Source organism: Homalodisca vitripennis, chromosome 8 (genome assembly GCF_021130785.1).
Source record: "Homalodisca vitripennis isolate AUS2020 chromosome 8, UT_GWSS_2.1, whole genome shotgun sequence".
In the NCBI taxonomy this organism is placed as follows: Eukaryota; Metazoa; Arthropoda; class Insecta; order Hemiptera; family Cicadellidae; genus Homalodisca; species Homalodisca vitripennis.
Genome location: NC_060214.1, coordinates 28,884,480 through 28,904,674, shown reverse-complemented (window position 1 = coordinate 28,904,674; position 20,195 = coordinate 28,884,480). Strand labels below are relative to the sequence as shown.

At 33.2% G+C, this 20,195-nt stretch overlaps 1 protein-coding gene across 6 annotated transcripts in view; it reads right to left on the bottom strand.

Moving 5' to 3' along the window:
• Positions 1–942: 942 nt before the first annotated feature.
• The window catches only part of LOC124367453, a 100,651-nt gene continuing 81,398 nt past the window's right edge, over positions 943–20,195 (bottom strand). For 5 of the 6 annotated variants that reach the window (XR_006922900.1, XR_006922898.1, XR_006922897.1 and 2 more), the window contains one exon: positions 943–1,119. The gene's annotated coding sequence lies outside the window, so the exon portion shown is untranslated. Of the gene's footprint in view, positions 1,120–5,934; positions 6,433–20,195 lie in introns of those variants that run through there. The other variant, XR_006922896.1, reaches the window with a different exon arrangement.

Genomic DNA, 20,195 nt, shown 5'->3' with positions numbered 1-20,195 from the left:
TAACCCACGTTTCACTTGTGTGAGTAAACATATGCTTGTTTAGATCATGTTTCTTATTACATGCATAGCTGCACAGGGAACACTTAAATTGTTTCTCACCTGTGTGAGTTAACGTATGCATTTTTAAATTTTGTTTCCTAATACATGCATAGGTGCACAGGGAACACTTAAATGGTTTCTCCCCTGTGTGAGTTTGCATATGTGCTTTTAATAGCTCTCTCCGAGTAGTTGAATATATGCACAGTGAACACTTAAAAGGTTTTTCACCTGTATGAGTTAACATATGCCTTTGTAAATCCTGACTCCTAATACTTGCATAGCTGCATACAGAACACTTAAATGGTCTCTCACCTGTGTGAGTTAACATATGTGTTTTCAGATATGTCTTTTGAGTGCATGAGTAGGTGCACAGAGGACACTTAATTGGTTTCTCACCTGTGTGAGTTAACATATGGTTTTTTAAATTAAGTTTCCTATTACATGCATAGCTGCACAGGGAACACTTAAATGATTTCTCACCTGTGTGCATTACCATATGTCTTTTTAACTGTTCATGTTTGGTACATGTATAGCTGCACAGGGAACATTTGAAAGAGTTATCATCTGTGGGAGTGGACATAATTTAATTTGGAAATAGTAATACATACACATAACTTTATAAGAACCAAAATTAGTTAATATTTGCCCTTTACTTTTGCAATTTAAACCACTACTATTAGTGTAAAATATTTCTTCTTTTAATTCCATTCATAGCTACTACACCAAAGTGACTATTAAAAAGATTTATTTTTAAACAACTAATTGTAGTAAATAACATGATAAAATTGGAAAAATCATTATTTATCGCCTGTTTGAATAATATCTCTAAATGCATGTCATTGCATGCAAATCTTCGAATTTCTCATGTGTATGTGTTATCTAATATAAAAAATTAACTTTTAGTACTTGCTTGCTCAGGGCAATGGAGCATTTTAATTCATTGTGGGTAACAATATGTTAAGTTTCCTTCCAAACTTGGGGTAGAAGTATTGCTGGAAACCATTGTACTCTTCACCAGTGTTCATTAACAACATTGAACATTTTGTGTATACAATTGTACATTTATTGTGGTGCATCTATCTGAAAACAAAAATATTACAGATGAGAAATAGTAGTTTCAGTAAAATACTTTTACATATGAATACAATCAGGTTAGTAGCCTGTTAATTATTAAAAAATTTATTACATGCATTCGTTTTATACTACTATCAGTTATCAACAGCTATGCATTATTACTAGTTCAAGCATATATATTGCGTTGGTAATTACTTTGAAAAACTATTTTTGTATATTTAAAAAGCTGACTACTTTAGGAAGTGATAAATCGTATTTTGTTGATGTACTATGTGTAATATGGCACACAAGTATGTAGTGCGTACTGTAACTCACTGACCTGTGAGTTGTTTAAAACCAAATAAAAAAAACTTTGATATCATCGATTAATGAATAAATTACTATGAAACAAGACTTGGAAGAACTAAATTACAAAATACCTGCAAGAGGTGTCTACAATGATGCCACCCAAAAACAAAAACTGTGTGTACACAAAATAAATGTCTTAGTCTAGATAAATAAATTTTCTAATTAAATATTTCCCTTTACCTTGGCCTTTAATTTGATTCCACTTTACGCTGGTGATCATGAAAGCTATTAATCTTAAAGGTTGACTATGAATATTGACCACACAGTGAATGTTGTCCACGAACCCACCAAAAGCAACGCAAAACTAATTAGCTTTAAACCAAATCGAGATATTAATTAATAAAAAGAAACTGTTTCACCAAAAGTGTTAGTCACGTCCAATTGCACTACTGGCCAAAATCATAAAAACAATGTAACAACTGAATTACTTTTATGATTTACTTTGCAATAGATTAATATTAAAATGAACAGGACTTACAAACTAATTATTATAGGCAAAATTGGTAACTACGGACAATGTACATGGGAATTTGGTTTTGTGACAGAGATAGGTCAATTTGTCTAATGGATATCACCAAATTTATACCAGAAGTAGGAGTTTAACCTCTTCAGGAATGACTTCCTTTAAAAATTTCAAAAACTCTTGATACTTTTTTCTTACAACAAACACACACACACACACATAATAAATTATTTACTTGAATATATTTTTAATTGTATAGTACAAAAATAAAATGTGCCCAAATGGACACAACAAAGCCCAAATTTGAAACTCCATTCTTTGTAATCAAGATCTATATTTTCCATTTGGTTCATTTTGGATATATTAATACTCAAATATTTTTTGTGCTTTATTAATAAATTAAGTTTTATAACATACTAATAAAAAAGTAATAAGAGCTACCAGCCAACTAGTATAAATTGATTGCAACAACTTAAAATGAGAACTGTTTTGCAAAATTTTAATGTTATGCATATTAGTTTAAAATGCTAGCTAGCTCTAGATAAAAAAATACTTAAATGTTAAATTGTTTTAATACTCACAAACAGTATATCTTTATATATATACATAATTGTAAAAATTTCCTTGTGTGATCTAAAAGCACAAAGTCATGGATTATCAATTGAATGTAATTCTTTGTCTAATTACTTCTAATTTAACAACACTCAAATGCTCATCAAAATAAAGTATAAAGCATAAGGAAAAAATTTCCAAACTTGTACATATATCAAAAATGCATCTAAAACATGTTAAAATTGAAGCATTTCACACTTCAAGCACAACAAGGCGGCTGACAAAATCAGCTGCTAATCCGACTAAAATAACATATAAATGCTTCTGTTGTTATTGTTATTTATTATTATTATTTAATAATAAAAACGTCACCTTTTCAATGGTGTGTTTAATTTTTCCTACCTTTATTAAAAAATACCCAAACATTTTTTGTAAGCATCTAATTTTGGTTCATAGAAAAACAGGACATGATGTAATTGTAACCAAATTTCTTGTACTAATGATTAACACAGCAATATTAAAATATTTCGTTTCTTGGCTGCAGTATAATAAGTAACCACCACAGCAATCAATTAGGAATATTTAATTTGAAAAAGATTTTACCAATTGATATTCATAAATAATAATTGTTAGATATTTTATAAGTTACCAAATAACAATATTGATAAAAAGCGGCCAACACGATATTAATGATTATCAAATTGATAGTCATGAGTAACACATCCCTGATATAAATACTGAAATCAGATTACGTTAAAAGTATTTCAAATTACAATATAGCTTGGCTGTTTTTATCTTACAAAATAACACATTTAAAGATGAATAAAACACTATCTTGCCTTTATAAAACTTAAGTGACAAACAAAATAGTGCAACGTTTAGTTACTTTTTACTATTTTAAAGCACAGACATGTCTTACAAGTTTTTATTTTATTTTACATTCCAACACAAAAATCCATTCTTTACACTTTGAGCAAAGCAATTAAAAAAGTAGATAAATATAGAAAATAGATTTTAGAAGGGTCCAAAATATAAAGAAATCTAACCATTCATTAACAATGCAGATAAAAATATGAACAATAAATAATTGACATAAATTAATTATTACAATATAACAAACAATAAAATAAAAAATACGAATAAATAATTATACATAGATCAGATAACACAAACACAATTTGCACATGTACATCACCATTGTACTTGGAGACATTCTTTACTCAAGTACTTACACGTGATTTTACTTTGTTTGAATTAATTTTGAACAATTATGTCAAACAAAATTATGTTATAGACTTTTAACATTGTGATAAACAATATAGTTATTCCGTGAAATAAAAACGGATGGGAACTACTAATTATGATTATCTATAGGTTAAATGTTTGTAGCCTATATTAGATATTTCTAATTAAAGTGATTCTGGAGGTGGCTGCTTATCCTAATCATGTATTTCGATACCTGTTGTTGTAGTGGCCACTTATTATACTGCTATCCACTTCTTAAGCTTTTAAACAAAGATTATCGCATTTAATTTAACTCCTAGAACGCCGATATAAATTTAGTATTATTTTAGATTTATTCACATTAATTCATAAAAATGGAGTATTTCAATAAAAACAAATTCGGGTTTGAGAATAATCAAATACATGTGAAGAAAAATATGAAAACTATGTACAAGGATAAGAAAGCAAATAAAGTGTGATATTCTGATCTTAATTAGTTTATAAGTTCTGATGATAGATTTAGCAGTTGTTTGGTAAACTTCAAAACACAAATCGGGATGAAGCCATGGTGTAAATACAACAGAAAATAAACAATAAAAACTTGATTATAACACCTAAAACATGGTAACAATACATTTTTACAACTGTTTGTATAAGGAATGCCAATGAAAGAACACTTCCCAAAGGCACAATTCGTGCTCCACTGACAGTCGGTAATGGCGGATAGTATCTTCATCGACGTACAGACGGGAGTGGGAGAACACCTGCCAGCAACAAAACAATTTATTGTTTATCTACTGCGGCCAGCTGACAGCTGCAACTGAATTATTTGGTCAAGCCAGTACATACCCTTAGTATTGTGGCTTATATATTGAGCTCATAAACTTCAAAAACAGTTATAAAATATATTTTTATTGATTGGCGGATTATTTCGTCTTTGGCGTTGTAAGACCTAACAAGATCGCGGTTTATTCTGTCTCAGGCGTGCTAAGGGTTAATTTGATATTAGTTGTAATAAATAATCAATAAGTATAAAATCAATAAGTAAAAAATTGAAAGAGTACAATAAGCGGACCTGGTTTTTATATCGATTAGTACAATTCATATTCAATGATCAAATACATGTTTTATATCATACCTACATATCTGTAATCATAATTTAAACTAAAATAATTAATATATTGCTCATAGTGATAATCTTTTAAATGAGCTCTAACGATGAAACAAACTATTAGAACTGGAAGTAGGCCTAGGACAAAATTAAATAAATAATACTGAAATTATAACAACATAACAAACATTTATAACAGGAAATACGAAATATGCATGATTATTTATGTCTTGTCTCCTGTGTAGCAATGATTGTTGAAGAATCTTCTTTATAAAACCGTACTTCTCTTCTGTACAAATACTCACAGAGATGATCTGCAAGCAGGTCGGTTGATATGCCACTTTTAAAACCGTTTCGCGGTCCTCCACGAGCTTTCCACTGTCTATTATTAAGTATAAATTAAAATATATTTACTATTTCAAAGTGTGTATAGCTTATACAAGTTAGTTAAAATCAGTATCAGTTGGTTATATCGAAAGTTATAATAAAGTAATGTTGTTTGCCAATATTGATATTAAAAACCGGGTCTGCTTATCGTACCCTACCCAAAAATATACATCCCTACGTTAAACACTAATCCCACATCTCAGCTACAGTATAATAAGCGGCCACCAACACGATCGGATATGTCATTATAAACATACAGGTGTCAAAATATTTGTTGTGTTATTGTTTTATAAGTTTGAAAGCAAATATTTGTTTTTTTTATTCTACGCAACATTTAATTCTATCGTCATGGTGGCCCTTAATATATTACTGCCATAAGTTGAAATAACTATAACATTATTTGGTTCAACATTTTGGTTTTAGTAGGTTTAGACAGCCTAATTATTAATATTGATGATTCAGTTGTTGAGGTGGCCACTAATTTACTGCTGCCCACTTGAGCTTGTAAACAAAGATTATGGTTTTAAAATTTAACTTGACATTGGTATTATTTTTTTTTATCTATAAGTAAAAAAGGTATTATATCCTTTCTTTAACACTAATTCAAGGCGCTTTGAAAAATAGAAGGAGAATTGAGTCATTGGGTGTAATATTTCAAAATAAAAACAAATAGGTAACAATACCAAGATAGGCATTAAAACTTCTTGTAAGATAGATGGTTGTTTCATAGGCTTACCTCAAAGCTGTATTTTCAAGTCCCATATCATTTCATTGTATGCAACACCAAAAATATGATAAAATATGTACAGTATGCTGATACTTTTATATTCTGCATCTAAAAATTGAGTACAAAGTCTTAACAAGGTGTCAACAAGCTTCTTGAGAGTTTTACAACGCCTAGTCTTATTCTCTTATTGAACAATATTAAAGGGTTAGATAAAAATAGTACTAACACTAACCATCACGATTGTGGCCAGGATTTTTTTTTCCTTCTGGTTTGCTCAAAAGAGCAGGCTTCGTAAAAAACATGCAGCCTCGTAGTTCCATAATATATGTTAATTATTCAATGTTAATGGAGTGGGATTTACATTAATGATGTGTATTTGTTAGTTTTAAAAGAGGAATGTGATAATTAAAGGAGAGAATTTAAAGTACAGGGCTCTTTTGGAATCTTCATGGCCAGGGGTCCATCAGGCCAGCTTCCTAACCCGAAAAGATTTCGACCTCGGTTTTTTTTTATTTTGTTAAGACTCCCAGGTAGGGTAACAATTATGTGACAGAATGGAAGAGATGATTGTTTTTATGTTTAAATGTCTTTTGGAGTTAATTCAAAGATTACCTGATAGTGTTCCATCCCCTTTCTTTTTCTTGCTACTTTAAAGTCCTCCAAAGGGACATTAATTTCTGGAATTTTTACACCTGTCGTTATTGCATCCCTGGCTAAATTATCTACTCTTTCATTAAAGTCCAGTGAGACATGTCCTGGAATCCATACGAATACTATATTTTTATTCAAGGCTTTCAACTCATATACTATTCTTATAATTAGTTGGTTTTTACTCTTATCTTTGCTATAATTAGATATTGCTGTAACAGCAGCTTGAGAATCTGTACATATAACTACGTTATCATATTGGGTTTTATTGATAAATTGCACTGCTTTATATATAGCTATTAATTCGGAACTATAACTAGACATATATTTGCTAAGAGAATACAACGCAGTGGTATTGGTCCGAGGAATCAGGAAGGCAGCGCCACAACCATCGTCAGTTTTGGATCCATCAGTATAAACATAAACATAACCTAAATATGATAGTGACATTTTTTCTAACCACAATTGTTTTAGAGTTTCTTTACTCGTATTCTTTTTACTTACTTCTAAATTTTATTAATCTAGTATCGCCTTTTACACTATTTTCTTCCATAAATAAACTTCTTCTGATTCCCAATGGCATCACAGCGGCTTCAGCTTGTAGGGCTATAACTGGTGTGGAGCAAAAGGAGCCTAAGGCAAGTCTGAGTGCCTGATTTTGAATTAAATCTAGTTTACCCAAATTACTTTTTGATACATGACCAAACAATGCACAACAATAATCTAATTTTGATCTTATTAGGCTTTTATATACTTGTATGGTGAAATTAGGGTTGCAGCCCTTTGTTCCACAAATAATAGACTTAATAATATTAAGATCTTTAGAGCCTCTATTTACTAGGTCCATAATATGTTGTTTAAAGGTTAATTTATGATCCAGTATAACCCCTAAGATCCCAACATTATCTCTAATTGGAACCAGGTGACCATTAATTGTAACTTGTTCAATATTGTCTTGTCTTTTCCTTGAAAAACATATAGTGTTGCATTTTGATTCATTAAAGTATAATTGTAGGCTATCAAATGCAGTAATCAGTTTTTTTAGTGCACACTGTAAGTTTTTACTTACCAATTCTCCTTTTTTGTGTGAAAAGTATATGACTATGTCATCAGCATACTGCAAGGACTTTATTTCATTGGGTAGACTTACATTAATTTGAGAAATATATATAGCGAATAACAATGGTGATAGCACACTACCTTGCGGAAGGCCCCTTGTTGTAGTCCTGGATAAAGATATATAAAAAATTATATATAAAAAACCGGGTCCGCTTATTGGACCCTACCCTAATTACTTGATACATTTACCTGAAGGAAACAGGATTTTTCCGGACATTTGCCATCGTTTAAGTGAAACAAGAAAACAGTAACACTACGTTTCGAGATCTGCAATCTGATCTCTTCTTCAGGTAAAGAACTAACCTAATACATAATTACAAACTAGGTTAAAATAAACAAATCTTACTAAAGCGTTGTGGCACGCCTGAGTCAGGAATCACAACCTACATGTTGTATGTCAACTTCACTAACACTAAAGACATGCACTTAATAAAAAAACTATACAAAACACCAATCATTAAACTAAACTACGGAATACAGGTCACAATATGTCTTCACTCGTCTACTAACCATTTACGACTGACCAGAGGGGGTAGCCAATGGTAATCGTGACGGCCGGCTAAAACAAGATGGCGGAAATACAAGGGAAGGGGAACAGGAATGGGCCCTTTCGTTATTATTGGTTCATGCGAGATGAACTTCTTAAAACCATATTGTGACTCCGCATTGGTTTATTGCAAATATCCGATCCGTTTGATACTTTTGGTATTCTCTTTAGTTCATTTTTTAGAATTGGCAACCAAAGCGGCCTAATCTCGACTGATGGTTGACTGATTGGTTGGTCTGCCAATTTAATGTATGTTGCCTCAATTAATTTCCTTTTGAAGAAATGTGGTTCCCGATGTATTATGTGGGCTTCATCCCAATTCATATGATGGTCTTCGGACCAACAATGGTGTGCAATTTTTGACTTTTTCTGTGAAACCCTTTCTCGTGTTTTCTTTGTGTTCTTTTATCCTTATGTTTAGTGGTCTTTTTGTCTCGCCTATGTATTCCCTATTGCAGCTACATTTTATACTGTAAACACAGTTTTTGGAATCCTGTGTGCCATTTTTTGGTTTTGTTTTTACGAGACTTTGTCTAAGAGTGTTGTGTGTTTTTAAAACGCGGTTCTAATGTTGTACTTTCTACCTACTCTTCTAATTTTCTCCGATAATCCCGGCACATAAGGGATTGACATAAACGCAAATTTATCACAATTCTGTTTTTCTGACTCAGGAATGATTCTTCTGGTTCGTTTGCACTTATTAATTACTAATTGAGGGTATCCATTGCTTCTGAGATCCGATTCAATTTTCTTAAATTGTTTTCTTGTTTCACTTAACGATGGCAAATGTCCGGAAAAATCCTGTTTCCTTCACAATCCTTCCATCGTCAAAAATAACCTTCAAACAAAGTACATTTACCTGTCTGTCAGTTAGCCAGCTATGTAGGTACCTTATAAATTTACTGGGAAAATTAAGTCTAATCATTTTATTGCATAGCTCAGGAATGTATACATTGTCATATGCTCCAGTGATATCAAGTGAGGCTACCATGGTTGTCTCATTATATGTTAAAGCTGTTAAAATATCAGACATAAAATTTACAAGGTAATCATTACAGCCTCGTTTTCTCCTAAATCCATATTGGGTTGGAGGGATCACTCTTAATTTTTCAGAGATCCATTCTATCCTATTTTTTATTATTGTATTCATTATTTTAACAATACAACTAATTAAAGATATAGGCCTATATGAAGTTTCTTGTAGCTTATCTTTAGTTGGTTTAAGAAGGGCTATTACTTTGATTCTTTTCCATTCTTGCGGAATATTTGATATTCCATTCCAGATGTCGTTAAAAATACTTAACATAAGTTCTAGTGCACTATCAGGTAAATACTTTATCATTGTATAACTTACCCCATCCATTCCAGGAGATGTATTTCTGGTTTTAGACTTAATGGCTAACTTAATTTCATTTATTGTAAAGTTTTTTTCCAATGGGCTATTTGTTAAAGGGAGATTTGGCTATGCAATTCATTGTAGTGGGGTACATAATCAGCTACAATGTGTTTTATAAATTTTTCACAAAGTTCATAGTTGTTTTGTATTTCATTTTGTTCAGTTAGGCTATTATTATTGTGTAATTTTTTAATTATTCTCCAAGCAAAAGATGTGTTTTTCTTATCATCTATTTTACTACAAATATCCTCCCATCCATATTTTTTTGCTAATTGTATTTCATTTCTCGCTTTAAGTTGAGCCATTTGAAAGGTGTGATAATTTTCCACTGTCATATTTTGTTTAAATTTTTTGAAAGCCAATCTACGGTAGGCTACCGCCCTTGAACAGTTTTCATTCCACCACATTTTGGGTTTAAATCCTTTTGCATTTACACTCGGCTCCTTATGTCTGGGAACAGATTTATATATTGCTAGGCTTATTGTATTATAAAGTTCCACAATTTTACTTTCTGTTGTTAGGATCTCTAAGTTTTTGAGATAGTTATCTATATAAGTAGCATATTGTCCCCAGTTGGCTTTTTTAAAATTTCTTTCATTACTACTACTTATATTAAAATTAACAGTAGTGGCTTCCTTCTTAATTAAATTAACAGTATCAAAAGATATGTGTATTGGAAGATGATTACTGCCTAAACAATCATTACTTACCTCCCAAGAATTAAGTATAGAGTGCAATTTGGGTGTGGCAAAAGTTAAATCCAAAGTAGATGACTGATGGTATAGTGTTGGGACTGTAGTGCCCTGGTTATTATTTAATAATATAAATTCAGAATTTGAGTAAGCATTAAAAATATCATTACCCCTAGTGTCTGTTTTGGCAGCACCCCAGTAGGGGTGATGTGCGTTCCAATCTCCGCATAATAAGCAAAAGCCTATATTTTTAGAAAATAAGTTGTCTTGCCAAAAATTTTTTTGTACTTTCCTATTTGTACAATAAATATTGTATATGGTTATAGGGGCACTAAAATTATTTATTGTTATTGCTAATAGTTGCATGTTATCAGTATTATAACTTATTTTTTTGCTAAAGGTGATATTTCTATGAATAATAAAAGCTACTCCTCCATAGCCATCAGACCTATCTGTTCTAACAATATTATAATTATTATCTAATAAAATGTCTGTACTCTGTAGCCATGTTTCTTGTAATACACCTATGTGTATTCTATTGGTATTAAAAAGTTGTATGATCTCTGGCCATTTAGGTTTTAGAGATCTCACATTAAATTGAATAATGTTTAACTCATTTATTTCCATATTCCTTCAAGTACTATGTGTGTGTTTATTTAAAATTACCTGTTGTACTGTTGAGTTTTCTCTGTCTGTCTGGTGGAACTATACTCTGGATTTTTTTAGGCTCATCTTCATTTAAATATGATTGTAATACCTCATCTATCTGTATTTTAGTTTTAATATTTGAACTTTGGATTTTCTTCCTAATTTCAGCAATTTTTTCACTGATTGCTGCTTTCAATTTAATTTTTTCTTGTAATGTTAGTTTGGAACTGAGTTCCTTATTAGTTGCCATATTTGTTTGATTTTTATTTATACCTACACCACCCTGCTTACCTGATATAGATTTTTTTTAATAGCGCCTGTGTTACTTATTTTTCTAGATCTGGAGTTGCCTATTTTGATGTATGAGCTGTTATCCTGGCCTTCCTCATGTTCTTCTATTTCCTCTATCTCTCTTAGGCTATTAAAGCTATTAGTAGTGGATATATTGTACTTACTACCTGTCTCTGTCGGGGTTAAATTTCTTAGTGTGTTGTTTTTTAAGTTTGGGTAGCTTACTTTGTTTGTAAAATCTAAGTGAGATTTTGTAACATCGACATAAGTTTGTAATCTAGCGTACTTAGTTTTTTTATAAGTAATCGGAAAGTACTTACTAGCTGTAAAGTAATCCTCCCGCATAGTGCTCATGCGCTCCTTTATTTGTTTTTGCCTTATATATTCAGGACACTGCCTGGAGTTACTGCTATGAGGGCCATAGCAATGCACACATTTTTTTGGCTTGGAGCACTCTTCTGAATGATAATTATCACCACAATCCCGACAAACCAGTGCTTAATTTCTAAAATTTTAGGTGTGGGAACTCTTAAAGCGGGAAGCTCAGACCGGTGGGTATGGAATACACCCCAGGAAGGAGGAAGCCCTCACCCAGGAAAACTTTTGAAAATTATATCTGTAAACCTTTGTTTTTAGGCCACCCAGACATAATAATACATTCATTTTTATAAAATACCAAGTGATATTTTAATGCTGTTTATTTTCTTTAAGGTGCTTGATTAGGATGTAAGAAAATAAAAACATGAATTTAAATTATTGAGTTTACTCTCTACTCTACTCTACTCCATTAACACCTTGTTGCCTACTTTAAATTTCCCAGAAATATTTGGTTTGATTTCATTGACCATTTTGTTTGAATCAATGAAGCTCGCCAATATTAATTTTTTAATGAATGGTAAATAAAAACAAACTGAGCCTTATTCACAGTTTTATTTATACACATTACAGTAGTAATAATAATACATATTAATATGTAAATGGATGTTTGTTAATATAACAGCTTTTTTACAAGTTTGCATATTTTACAAAAAAATTGCATACCTTATGGGTACAAAACAATATTAATACATTCAAAATAAACCAACTTCTTGGAAAGGAAAAGGAAGCGTTTAATTACACACAAAATAAATGACACACAGAGTGGAGTAACACGGTTTCATTTTTTAAAATTTAGTGTAGTTTTAAAAAGTTAAGGTTGATTATTTTACTTGCTTATTAGTTATTATAACAAATATGTACGGATTTGTAGTATAATATTGTAAGGCAATGCCAAGACTGTTGGTAAACTTAGTTTTAGTTGTTTGTTAATATTTTAAAGTGAAAACTACAAAAGAAACAAAACAACAATACACAAAACTAACTGTAAGTACAAAAAAGAACTCAGAAACTTGAGTTCAGAACACAACTATAAGTTAGGCATAGGCTAGTTATTTTAATGAAAACTTAATGTTCTGAAATTCTAAAAGATATTTAAAAAACAGATTTAGGAAAAAGTTCCCACAATGCAATGCTGTCTTCATGGTAAGTTTTCTGCCCTCGTTGTTTTGACTTGGTGTCAAGTGCAGAATGGTGTCCCTTCGCCAGCCAGGTTTTGACGTGTCGCTCGGGATTGTATCTAGCCACAGGAGGTCCTAGGAGCCTGATCCGCAATAAATCGCAAACAGTGCTAATGTAGAGTGAAGATCTAAGAGGAGACATAATTAGATTCATTGCAGAAAACCCACGTTCACATTCAGCACTAGACACTGCAATACTATTTATGATGGAAATCAGTTTCTTAAACGACGGCGGTTGCTCTAGAATAGTAGGTTTCTCTCCACTTAACATAGGCTTCAGTCCCTGCTTGAAGTGTCTGAAGTCTCTAATTATATCCTGAGAGCTGCTAATCTTAAATCTATCGCAGATTCGCTGGATCTCACATTCTCCGTAGGTGATGGATAAGTCTTTTGGCCAATACATGGGGTGGATCACTTTGATGTCATTCATGCTTTTGGTGTAGTGTTCAGCCGCATTTGAAGATGATGATAGCAACCTTGAAGTCAAGTTGTTAGCGAGGCTCCGATAGAACTGTTTTTCTGGAATACTGGGTATCTTGGATCTTACACAAAGGTTAACATCTTGAAACATCAAATCGTCAATAGCAATTTTAGCTTCCACTGAACGTCTACCCATGTTTTCAACTCGGTTTTCAAACACTTTGATTAACAGTGTTACATCACTGTGGGCTTGGATAAGGTTGAGGCTTGATTTTTGAAGCTGTAAGGACAAATCCGATAACTCTTCTAGAGCATCGAACATCAATGCCAGGTTGTGTACAAAAGTTGTAGAAGATAATGTACTACAAAGCCCTTTGTAAGTTGAACGTTGCTTCGAGTCCCTTTGTTTGTCTTCAGATGCTTCAATGAAATGATTGTACAAAGCTTTAAAATCTGTCCAAACTGCTTTCACCGCCATTAAGCTGGAGGCTACCCAACGAGTATCTAAAACACGGCCGATTTTCAACATTTGCTCCTCTAGTCCTTTAGCAACTTCTGCCAACTCCCTGCTGTTTTTCGGTGAGCAACTAAACATGTTTCTAATTTTATCCATGAATATCTTAAAATGATTGATTCCAGCTACTTCTTCTATGGAATCGTGCACGGCAAGCTCTAAACGATGGTTCAAACAATGCCAAATGAACAAGTTGGGGAACGTTTCAGTAAGCTGTATAGCAAGGCCAGATTTCTTGCCTAGTAGCACTGAAGCACCATCACAAGTTAGAGCAATCATATGGTCTTTCATGAATTCAAAGCTTAGACCTAATGCTTGTAACTGATTTAAAAGTTCTTGTAATATACCAGCTGATGTTGTGCTATTTAGCTCAAAAAGTGTTAAGAACACTGTCATAGGGTTTTGCATTCCCTTTAGAACAGTTCTGATATAAACCACCAAAGCATTTTTGTTCGAAACTGAAGTGGCTTCATCCAAAAGCAGGGAAAATTTAGAGTCTGACTTGATTAGGCCATTTATCAAGTCTGATTTCATTTCATCAGAAATATGATGAATTATATTGGAGCAAGCAACATTTGAATGTAGGATTCGCCCCACATCGAAGCCATTCATTATTTGAAGATCAATTTCAGTTTCAAACTCAAAAAATGGCCTATTTAGTTTAGCTTGCTTATAAGCCGTGCGGAAAATGCGCTCAGTTACAATCTGCTGCTCTTTATGCATAGAAGCAACAGCTTTTTTCATTGTATCTTTCTTAGCTTCAATGAGTATTTTTTCAGCTAAAGAATGAGCTCGAGACCCACGGTGTAAAAATATCTTTTTCCTAAGAGAGGATTGCTGGTCTTTTTTATTGTTTCCATAAGCGGTAACAGTTCCTAAAACCCACTCTTCGCTAATCTTTAGGCCCTTCGTTTTCTCTGCACCTAGAGTACTCACACTACGGCAAACGTTGCAACCTAGTTCTCTGTTCACAATTAACCATGGATTTTTAGCTTTAAATTCAACAATTTGTTCTTCAGACCAACAAACTGGCTGTTCACCCCTATTAACAAAATCATTATTTTCATTACTAACCTTAGCTTCGTCTGCATCAGATCCCAAACCCACCAACCTGGATACTATTTTGACCAACGAGGAAGTCGAAGGGGAATGGTAATCGCAATTATCCTCATTGATCCCGATTGCGTCTTCTTTTTTATCTTGATCAACAATTGAAATTGTAGTCAATGCTTCCGAACTGCAGTTCTCATTATTCGCATAACCTTTTTGTTTCTTAGGGTTAGGTTTAAAGAAATCAACAATTTTTCTGGTAGTCATAGTCAATTAGGAAATTATTTAGCTGCACCAGCACTAATAAGCACTAAACACGAACACAATCAACGACCTGCACCTCAAAAACGAACTTAAGCGTGATGGGATGCGATGCAACTTGTAACTTAAACGCGAAACACACCAAGGTCAAGTCAACTAGTCAACACACTTGTGATCACTGGGGCGGTGGCGCGGTGAAGGAATGGAGGGGGAAAGGAAGGGGGTGGGGTGGGTGGTATTGCTTTGTTATTGAGAGGCGCAGCCGCGCATGCGCGAACTAGGATGACTCGCCCGTCACCTTCCTCCTGCCTGATTACGTGCAAGACTCATCACAGCACAGCTCACAACTGCTTGTACGGGCGCTTACTATCTGCTTACGAGTCACTCGCAAACAAAGCATAGCATAATATTGATCCTACCTACAATTTTTTTTAACTAAAACTTGTACTCGTAGTTTTAAAAGCGTTCCCTTGCGTTCCGGCACTCTTGGGAGGTAAGGGAACGCCGTTCCCTTGCGTTCCCACTGAAATTAACCACTGCAGCAGTGTACGTTTTGCTATTACCGGCACGTGTAATAAAATCTATATCATTGTGGTGTTGTTTGATTATTTTCCCTACTTGAAATAGATTTAGCTTTTGTTTATCTTTATGTTGAATAATTATTTCATATGGTCCTTTATTTTTAGCTGTATAGTACCCTTTAATAAAACTTTTTTTTGACAATTTTATTTACAATCTATTCAGACATTCTTAGAACAATAAGTAAATCAGATAAAACAATAAATTAACACGAGTTAGACTCTATCCAGCGATAGAGATAACACAAATAAACAAGACAGTTTGAAATTAGAACCTAAGAGGTAATTTTTACATTAGTTTTGGTAGCTAACCCATTTTTATTATTTAATGAAAACAAACAGCTCTGATTTTTTTTTGCCTGAAAGCTGGCTTTTGGTAATTCTCACGAAGCCTCAATGTATACTGCTATTTTGTTAATTACGATTACCATATTTTTATGTAATAAAAAACAGAATGAACACAATCACTTGGTCATTGTAGTTGCCTGTAAACTGTGATTACATTAGTAGAATTAGATACATGTATACATAGAGTGAATAATTTGTCACATCACCATTACATTATCCCCAACATGAAGTTATTACATTTTCCTCTTTGGTAGACCGTTTCTCTGTAGGAGAAGGTTCCTCTATGGTAGAAACGCATGCTATATTTTCGTTTCAAAAGACTCCTTTATATTTGGAATCAGTGAGTAACATATCAAATTTATACCTAGGCCTAAAACAGAACCATATCCCTGAAAGAACCAACGAATGGAAAACAAATATCCCTATCATAATGGCAAAAAATCAATTTGAATGTCTAACAAACTATGAAAATGTACAAGAAAAGAAAAACCAAATTAACAATATAGGATTTAGACAGATTCATAATCTGACATTAAACATAACCTATAAAAATAACTTGTTTGTTTACACTGATGGATCAAAGTCAGAAGAAGGGACAGGGGCTGCCTTCTATATACCACAGCTTCATTTCATAGCCAAATATAAATTACCCAGCATTATATCAAATTATTCAGCTGAATTATACGCCATTTACAAAAGTATATTATATTGTAGGGAATTACAGAACAAAGATATAGTAATATTCACAATCAGCGATAAATGCTCTAAAATACTATGGAAATAAAAAACATGACAATGATTTGCTCAATAGAATTCTCATTGAGACAATTAATAGTAAAAAGCATTTAATTTTTCATTGGATACCGTCACACGTTGGAATAACACACAATAAAGCAGGAGACAGATTTGCCAAAGATGCCTCAACTAGTGGAGATATTGTAAAGGACATAACAATCCCCATAGAAGATTACATGCGAGGAAGAAAGACATAACTAGAAAATAAAAGAGTCCCCAAAAGGCAGATGACACAAAAACCCTGGTTTTCACAAATAACTCCTGAAAACCATTCTTATCTTAGATATCCTGACCTTTTACAACATTACAAAGACAAAACACACTAGGAATTATGCTGTAGATGGAGCTTATATTGGTCACTGTTAAATTACATTAAAAACATAAACCAATATTTAATACATTTTATTGTTTTGTGAGGCCTTTCGATATCCAAGATATCTTCTTCAGACACATCACAGAAGATATCTTGGATATCGAAAGGCCTCACAAAACAATAAAATGTATTAAATATTGGTTTTATGTTTTTAATGTAATTTAAACTAGGAATTATGTTCAGATATATGTATGTTAAAAGTCAACCTATTGACCACTTATTAACAAAAACTCCTAAGTCAATAACCATTGTAACACTAACTTATGTTTGTTTGTTGTAGCATCATAATCAACAATTCAATCTAAGGGTGAAGCAACCACAAAAGTGAACTACGAGACTGCATGGATAAAAAGCCATAGCCTAAAAGAAAGAAAAATTGTTATTTGACTAACATCTAATTAATAAAGATATCTTGGATATCGAAAGGCCTCACAAAACAATAAAATGTATTAAATATTGGTTTTATGTTTTTAATGTAATTTAAACTAGGAATTATGTTCAGATATATGTATGTTAAAAGTCAACCTATTGACCACTTATTAACAAAAACTCCTAAGTCAATAACCATTGTAACACTAACTTATGTTTGTTTGTTGTAGCATCATAATCAACAATTCAATCTAAGGGTGAAGCAACCACAAAAGTGAACTACGAGACTGCATGGATAAAAAGCCATAGCCTAAAAGAAAGAAAAATTGTTATTTGACTAACATCTAATTAATAAATTGTTAAACATAAATGTTATTATCACTCTCTATTGCATGCTATCAATGTCTTTGTGTATTTATAATTCAAGGCAATCACAACTAAAAAGAGTTAAGGGTTCAAAGAGGCTTTTTGGTTTTCAAACCTAGCCTATGCCAAGTGGTATCAACAAGAAAAAAAAAAAAAAATTGTTATTTCAATCTCTATCTGTGTGTGTTGGTTTCTCGAACATAACCTAAGTTAAGCTGTGTTATAAACCTATTATGTCCATTAGTAAATAGAAATAGAATAGGATTTGCTAGGGATCCCTAAAATATATGGATGTTAAGGAGCGGATAATTTAATGCGATCTTCTCTACCTGGTGTCTTTATTTATTTATTTATTTATTTACATACGGTATACACCATTTCACATTTGTTATAGGTATTGAGAAAATACAAGAGGCTTGATATAAACAACTTACATAAATAGTTTACATGCATACATGCTAAAGCAAACAGAAGCAAAAAAATAAGCAAAACAAGTGCCAAATAACATCAACATCGTGAATAAAAAGAAAAATTACAACAGCAATATAGTTCATAAACAAGTGCAACATGAAGGTGGAACCGTAAAAAAGACTTAATTAAAGTACCGGTAGCGTATAAAAATATAGAGTTACTTATATACTACTGAGACATACATATGCATATGAACAAATACAATACGAAAGAAAAAAATAAAGATTAGCGTAGCCTATGTTCATTGATATATATATATATAAAAAAAAAATCACAAGAAACCATTTCCATTTAGCAAAATATAAAACATGCTACAATACATGCAAATTTTGATGCTATTATAATAATATATGAACAAAAGTGTTAAGAAAATAGCAAGCAATATATAACATTCACAAGAAAACATCTCTATTCAGTGAAATATACAATATGCGACAATACATGCAGGGTTTGATGCCATTAAATATAAACAAAAGTGTTAACAAAAAAAACAAAAAAACAGCAAGCAAAATATAACGTTCAGTGTCAGAGTTTCACGTGTGGCCAGAGAGATATTTAGTGACCTCCCTCTTGAATGATGTGTCGGACATGCTGAACAAATCAATATGCGCAGGAAGACCATTTCCCAACCTGTGAATTCTCGGTATTGTACTGTTGTACGCATAGTTCGTAGCGAGGAATTCCCTCTCGAAAAGCTGCACAGATCTTGAAGATGGTCGGGGACAACGAAGATTGATCCTCTCTAAAAGTCTCGGGGAATCACAAGACGACGACAAAATCTTCTTCAAGAACATCAGGTCAGCAATTTGGCGTCTGGTGCTCAAGGGTAGGAGCCCAAAGTGGCGTTGCAGATCTTCAACAGGAACCCCGTCGTAGGCAAATCCAAGTCTCAACCCAATCAGCCTGATGAATCTTATCTGAATTCTTTCAACGAGTTCAACCTGACCCAACAGGTAGGGAGACCATACAGGCGAACAGTATTCCAATATTGGTCGAACCAACTGGACGTACAGGGCCCGAAGTGTCCATGGTGAAAACCCATCTCGAGAAGTCCTAAATATAAGACCGAGAGCAATAGTGGCTTTCCTAGTAATTGCAGACAGATGCTGTTCAGGGCTCAGTGACGAGGACAAGATAACTCCCAAATCCTTAACTGTACTTGAGCGATTCAGTATGGTTCCCTCCATCTCGTAGTTGAAGACTATGACCCCAGCTGAGCGATGGAATGAGACCACAGAGCACTTTGCGAAATTTATATCCATGCCATCCCGCACACACCAGGAGACGACACTTTCCAAGTCAGATTATATCCGTTGCCTTTAGGGGTGTCCGCTGTCACGTTGTCAAGGTACAGGTTGGAAAGTGCTGAAGACTTGCGTTTCATATTCCTGATGTGTCCCCAGAAGACCTTCACATTGCTTGGTATGGAGTTTTCAATACGAAGTATATAGTCCCTGTAACAGGAGGCGGATAGAGTCCTACACCTTGCACGAACACTACGAAATTCCAAGTAGTCAGAGTCTTTTAATGACTTTTTGAACTTGACGTGCAGCTTCTTTTTCAAAATGACTAGTGCCTTCAGCTCTAATGAAAACCAACAAGGGAAGTTGCGTTTTCCAAGTACTTTCGTGGGGGTCAAGTCCCTGATCACCCCACTGAGAGAACCACAAAAATTAATGAATGCTGTCTCCACACTATCCCCTATCACGTTGCTCAGTTCCGGATACGGCCAACCCTGAATCACTCTAAATATCTCAAACAGATCACTCCTCCTAAAGTCGTAGATATGGGTCCTATTATTATCAGTGACTGGTCTGAAACATGGAAC